The 7,352-nt window shown below is 41.6% G+C and overlaps 1 non-coding gene across 1 annotated transcript; it reads right to left on the bottom strand.

Moving 5' to 3' along the window:
* On the bottom strand, positions 1-104 carry LOC141722186 (small nucleolar RNA R71). Its single transcript, XR_012575211.1, has one exon. It is a non-coding gene; the product is annotated as a small nucleolar RNA R71 (small nucleolar RNA).
* Between the last annotated feature and the right edge of the window lie 7,248 nt (positions 105-7,352).

Genomic DNA, 7,352 nt, shown 5'->3' with positions numbered 1-7,352 from the left:
GCGATCAGAAACGCACTTACTCAATTTGCTCAACAATATGGAGAATCTTTATGTGAGGCTTGGGATCGCTATAATGAGCTTAGGAAGTGCCCACATCATGGGATGCCTGATTGGATGATCATTAACTGCTTCTCTAATGGTTTGGTTGCTACTTCTAGACCCATGCTTGTTGCAGCATCAGGAGGAGCCTCGTGGGCTAAAAGCTATGATGAAGCTTATGAATTAATCGAATTGATGGCTGCTAATGAATACCAGAATCCTACTCAGAGACTACCTCAGGGCAAGGTAATAGGAATTCCGGAGTTAGATACAGCTACTGCTATAGCTGCTCAGCTTAAGGTTTTGACGATGAAGGTGGATACTTTGGCTAATTATGGAGTTAATCAGATCACTAGTGTCTGTGAGCTTTGTACTAGTGCCCATGAGACGGAGCAGTGGGATATTTCTAGTGAATCAGCTCAGTTCGTGAGCAACTTTTAGAGGTCGCGGCAGCCTGTTCCATTAACCTATCATCCCAACAACCGCAATCATCCTAACTTCAGCTGGAGTAATACTCAGAATGCGGTCTATCAGCCTTATCAGCAGTATGCAGTAAAGCAATACAACCCTCTTGGTTTTCAGCAACCATAATATGCACCAAGACAACAACTCCAGCTGTAACAGTCTAATGAATTATCTGAATTGGAGGAGTTGAGGATCATGTGCAAGAGTCAAGCGGTTTCTATCAAGACCTTGGAGAATTAAATTGGACAAATTGACAATGCCTTGCTAAATCGTCAACCTGGTACACTCCCTAGTGACATTGAAGTGCAAGGAAAGAGGGAAGCTAAGGAGCAGGTTAAAGTAATTACATTGAGGTCTGGGAAGGTTGCAAATTCCGAACACTCTCAAGTTTCCGAAGAAGAAGCTTTGGCTGAAGAAGAAGTGCAGAAGGAAGCAGAAGTAGAACAAAGGAAGATTACTGTTGAACACACTCCTCCTGAGGGTAATACAGGGGAGAAACAGATCTATCCTCCACCTCCTTTTTCTAAGAGACTGCAGAAGAAAAAGCTGGATAAGCAGTTTGAGAAGTTTATGGAGGTGTTCAAGAAACTTCATATCAACATACCTTTCGTTGAAGCTCTTGAACAGATGCCTAGTTATGTGAAGTTTATGAAAGGTTTTCTCTCTCGGAAGGTGAAGCTTGATGATTTATAGAAAGTTGCTCTCACGGAGGAATGTCGTGCTGTGCTACAATAGAAGTTGCCTCCGAAGCTTAAAGATCCTGGAAGATTCCCTATTCCTTGTACCACTAGAAAAGTGTCATTTGACAAATGCTTATGTGACTTGGGAGCTAACATCAATCTGATGCCCTTGTCAATCTTCAAGAAATTGGACTTACCTGATCCAAAGCTGACTTATATGACATTGCAGTTGGCCGACCGATCTATTACATATCCACGAGGCATTGTGGAGGATGTCTTGGTCAAGGTTGATAAACTCATCTTTCCGGCTGATTTGTAATTCTTGATTTCGAGGAGGATAAGAAGATTCCCATAATCTTGGGTAGACCATTTTTGGCTACTGGCCAAACCTTGATAGGTGTTCAGAAGGGTGAGCTCACTATGTGAGTGTTGGATCAGGATGTGACGTTCAATATTTTTAATGCCATAAAATTCCCGACTGAGAACGAGGAGTGATTAAAAGTGGAGTTGGTCGATTCTGTGGTTACATCAGAACTTGATCAATTGCTAAGGTCTGATACCTTAGATAAGGCCTTGTTGGGGAATTCAGTTAGTGAAGATGATGAAGGGGACGAGCAGTTGCAGCATTTGAATGCTTCTCCCTGGAAGCGAAGGTTGGATATCCCTTTTGAATCTCTTGGAATGGAGGAGCTAAAAAAATCTCTAAAGCGCCTCAAGCCATCTATTTAGGAAGCTTCTACACTTGAGCTTAAACCATTTCCTGAACACTTTAGGTATGCTTTTTAGGTGATACATCTATTTTGCCTGTTATTATTGCATCCTACCTTTCAGGTAGTGATGAGGAAAAGCTCTTAAAAATTCTGAGAGAGTTCAAATCGATAATTGGATGGACTATAGCAGTATTAAGGGAATCAACCCTTCTTATTGCATACATAAAATTCTGCTAGAGGAAGGTAGCAAGCCTACTGTTGAGCAACAGAGAAGGCTTAATCCAATCATGAAAGAAGTTGTGAAGAAGTAAATTCTAAAATGGCTAGATGCAGGGATCATCTATCCCATTTTTGACAGTTCTTGGGTAAGTCCAATGCCGTGTGCACCGAAGAAAGGAGGTATCACAGTTGTTGCTAATAGGAATAATGAGCTCATTCCTACGAGAACAGTCACGGGGTGGAGAGTTTACATGGATTAGAGAAAACTGAACAAAGCCACAAGAAATGATCACTTCCTTCTCCCGTGTATTGATTAGATGCTTGACAGGTTAGCTGGGCATGAGTACTACTGTCTTCTGGATGGCTATTTGGGTTATAATCAGATTTGTATCGCTCCGGAAGATCAGGAAAAGACTATTTCACTTGTCTGTTCGGAACTTTTGCCTTCAGAAGAGTTTTTTTTGGGTTGTGTGGTGCACCTGCCATATTTCCGAGATGCATGATGGCTATATCCTATGACATGATTGGTCAGAATGTGATGGTGTTCATGGACAATTTCTCTGTATTTGGTGATTCTTTTGACGAATGCTTGAAGAATTTTGGCACCGTTCTTAGAAGGTGTGTTGAGACCAATCAGGTTCTCAACTAGGAGAAATGTCATTTTATGGTGCGACAGGGCATTATTCTTGGGCACAAGGTCTCTAGTAAAGGACTTGAGGTGGACAAAGCCAAGGTGGGGGGTATCTATCGGCGGTTCATCAAGGACTTCTCTAAAATCTCCAAACCCTTGTGCAATCTTCTAGAGAAAGATGTCCCGTTCAAGTTTAATGACGAGTGCCTAGCTGCTTTTGAGTTCTTGAAGAAGAGTTTAATCACGGCACCTGTCATAACCGCACCTAATTGGGATGAACCTTTTGAGATGATGTGCGATGTAAGTGACTATACAGTTGGAGCAGTTCTTTGAAAGAGAAAGAACAACATATTTCATGTGGTCTACTATGCTATTAAGACACTCAATGGTGCTCAACTGAATTATACTACTACTAAGAAAGAACTTTTAGCCATCGTCTACGGTTTTGTGAAGTTTTGATCTTATTTTCTTGGAACAAAGGTGACAGTTTTCACTGATCATGCTGCTATTCGCTATCTTATCTCAAAAAAGGACTCGAAGCCTAGATTGATTCGATGGGTTCTTTTACTTCAGGAATTCGAGTTAGAGATCAAGGACAGAAAGGGTACTGAGAATCAAGTCGTTGATCATCTCTCTCGTTTGGGAGATCCAAGTGCAGATTCACTGGATACGACATTGATTAATGAGTCTTTTACCGATGAGCAGTTGTTTGGGGTGCAAAAGGAAGAACTTTGGTTTGCAGACATTGTGAACTACCTTGTGAGTAATATCATGCCTCCAGACTTGTCATATGCTCAAAGGAAGAAGTTTCTTCATGAGGTGAAGTGGTACATGTGGGATGAGCCATATTTATTTAGGCAAGGAGCTGACCAAATCATCAGGAGATGTATTTTGTACAGCGAAACGGGGGGATCTTGCGAGATTATCATTCAACTGCTTATGGAGGCCACTATGGTGGAGAAAAGACAACAGCTCGTATCCTTCAAACAGGATTTTTCTGGCCTAGATTGTTTAAGGATGCGCATCAGTTTGTTTTGAAGTTTGATCGATGCCAGCGTATGGGTAATATATCTAAGAGGGATGAGATGCCTCTTAATGTGCTTCTCAAGGTTGAGGTCTTCGATGTTTGGGGAATTGACTTCATAGGGTCGTTTGTCTCATCTTGCAATAATCAGTATATTTTATTGGTGGTTGATTATGTCTCAAAATGGGTTGAAGTTAAGGCTTTGCCGATAAATGATGTGAAGGTAGTGCTTAATTTTCTTCATAAGAAGATAGTCACAAGGTTTGGGACTCCAAGAGTCATATCAGTGACGAGGTTCACATTTTTACAATCGTAAGTTCACTGCTCTGATGTAAAGGTATAATGTGAATCATCGCATCACTATAGCCTATCATCCTAAGAAAAATGGTCAAGCTGAGGTATCTAACAGAGAGATGAAGCATATTCTAGAGAAAGTTGCGTGTCTATCAAGAAAGGATTGGTCTTTGAAGCTTGATGAAGCTAATTGGGCGTATAGAACAGCATACAAGACTCTGCTTGGCATGTCGCTATTTCAGTTGGTTTATGGTAAGGGATGTCATTTGCCTATGGAGCTCGAGCATAAGGCATATTGGGCTTTGAAGAAGTTGAACCTTGATTTAGATGCAGCTGGTAAGAAAAGAATGCTTCAATTGAATGAACTCGGCGAGTTTCAGCTTCAAGCGTATTAGAACAACAAAATGTATAAGGATAAAGTCAAGAGGTGGCACGATAGGGGTCTAGTGCTCAAATTATGTGTGCCGGGGCAACAAGTTCTGTTATTCAACTCTCATATCCGTCTTTTTCCTGGAAAGTTGAAGTCGAGGTGGTCAGGGCTTTTTATTATCAAAACTGTGTATCCACATGGAGCGGTGGAGATTTTTGAGAATGATCCAGGCCAAGCGTTTAAGGTGAATGGACAGAGGTTGAAACATTACTATGGGGATACGACAAACTGTAAGGTGGTTACTGCTGTTTTATTGTCTACCTGATCTCAAGTTTCTATGTCAAGCTAACGACATAAACCAAGCACTTTTTGGGAGGCAACCCAAGTTTGTTGTACAATAGTAGATAGACGAAGAAGAAAACAAGAAAAAAAACTCAAAAAAAAGAAAAAAAAAGAAAAAAAATTGGAGTTCAACTATAGAAGCACGGCGCGCCCACGCTGAAAAATGGGGCGGCCGCGCTGAAAAGTCAGTAATTTCACATGCCCGCGCTGGCATGTGGGGCGCCGCGCTGGAATTCCAGAAGCACGGCGCGCCCGCGCTACCTGGCGGGGCGGCCTCGCTGAGCCCTTGTAGTTGAAAAAGAAAAAAGTCAGCAAAATATACAAAAAATCAGGGACTTCATTACTATTTCAATTCAAACCCGATTTTTATTCTCCCACATCCCATATTTCCCTCTCCAAATCTATTTTAATCACCACATTATTCCCATTATTCCCATAATTAATTCCCACTTCTTTTTCATAACTAATTCTCTCCAAATTCCTATATATACATACACTTATACACAAACTTCTCCATCACTTCTCAAATTATTAAACAACAATCTCTCTTATACACACATCTCTTATTCTCTCTTATTTAATCTCAATGGCACCCAAAAGACACGAACCCATGTTAGCAGCAACACCACTGATTCTTCGAGTGTGGGTGGTGTGAGACCCAGATTTTCAACTCTAGAGGCTGAGGCAGAGTATACGAGGCTGCTTTCGAAGCCTATAGCCAAGGAGCGAGGTTTTCTGCCATTGGGGAGGGATGGTAAGTTGCTAGAGATGATTGTAGAGATGGGGTGGATAGCTTTTTGTGAGGCGCTTGCTGCGGTGCCTATGAGTGCGGTTCGCGAGTTCTACACGAATGCAAAGGCGGAGAAGAACGGTTTCACTGTGGAGAGGGGAATGACGGTGGACTATAGTGCTGAAGCATTTCAGAGGGTGATTGAGCAGCCCGAGTGGAGGCCAGAGCAGGAGAACTGGAATGAGAAGAAGGGGGATGATTTTAACTTGGATTTGATCGTTGCTACCCTGTGTGTGCCTGAGACTCACCGGAAGTTCAAGAAGGATACAAACGAGTATGCCACTTTCCCTGCCTCATGCATGAACAGGTTTACACGTGCATGGAATTCTTTTCTTTATGCCAACATCATGCCATCTTCTCACGTGCATGATAAACTATGGAATGTGCACGTTTATTGTGGGGGATTCTTCAGGGAGATTATGTGGATCTCGAGATGGTGATTCATCAAGGTATTCTGAGGTTCTTGCTAGGGAGTACTACGGGTTCTATACCCTATGCGTCCATTGTGACGAAGCTATATATGGCGGTTGGAGTTTATTGGCCCGCACACGAGCAGCTGCAGCTCCCGAGTGCCCCGATCGATAGTTCGACGCTGTTGAGTATGCAGGAATGGTATGGTGGGAAGCCTGATCCTAAGGGGCTTGGTTATTCTTATGACCATCTGCTAGGTGGAAGGCTATATGATCAGACGTATGCTGGTGGTTCTTCGCAGGCCCGTAGAGCAGCTTGGAGAGCTCAGTTGAGTGAGGAGACCGGTCATTTGGGTTCGTAGAAGCAGCAGGAGGAAGCACAGGGCTGTGCTGGTATGAGTCAGTGCAGTATAGGCTCTTGATGAGGAGGATGGATACGATGCATGACATCCATAGTCGGTTTGCACAGGACCTTACCCAGGTGTTGGGGACTGCATTCAGAGCCACGGGAGTTGACATCTAGTGGCCAGTATTCGGTGAGGACTCTGTGTACCCCCCTCCAGACACTCCTGACACACCATCCGTTGAGGGTGATGACCCTGATTCTGAGTAGGTATGCCTGATTTCTTACTATTACCTTCACTGAGGACAGTGAATATTTTAAGTTTGGGGATAGTAGTTAAGGATTATATGTTATGTATGACTCTCATATAGTTGCATATTCATGATAGTTTAGTTCATATAGTTGCATATTAGCCATACAGTAGTTTTTTTTATTTTTTGTGTTATAATTTGTTCATATAGTTCATGCCTTTGCATTTTAACATGATCCCTTAGATAATTTTTCCGATTAATTTGTGATATTCATGCGAGTTTTAGTGATGTCGTATTTAGTGATGTTAAGTCCTATCGAGTTGATTTGCATGCTAGAGATAATTGTAATTTCACTAAGTCTTATAGGTTGCTTGAGGGCTAGATCATGGTCATGGTTTGTTTGTTTGTCGAGGTTTAATCACTTGTTTATATTTAGAATTTAGGATATTCTCTTAATGATAAAATAACATGGATATTTAAAAATTGGAGAAAATATTGGATTTCATTGCTAGTTATTGTGGCTAGGTGTCAAATGGCTAGTATCTGGCTCATTTTATATGAGTAGCCTAGGGTTGAATGAGATGGAGCGAAATGCACTCGTTCGGAAATTATGAAGGAAAAAAAAGAAAAAAAAAGAAAAAAAATGTGTGTTATGCATAATTGATCACAAGTGGGCTCTTTAATGCTCGAGTTATTAAGTTCTTATTGCATGATCAAATAAGCATATTTGTGTTGTTTATGTGTTGTGAATAAAAGCATGAATCCATGTATAACTCCGATATAA

The sequence above is a fragment of the Apium graveolens genome, chromosome 4 (genome assembly GCF_009905375.1).
Source record: "Apium graveolens cultivar Ventura chromosome 4, ASM990537v1, whole genome shotgun sequence".
Classification (NCBI taxonomy): domain Eukaryota; kingdom Viridiplantae; phylum Streptophyta; class Magnoliopsida; order Apiales; family Apiaceae; genus Apium; species Apium graveolens.
This window is presented reverse-complemented; position numbering and strand designations above follow the sequence as displayed.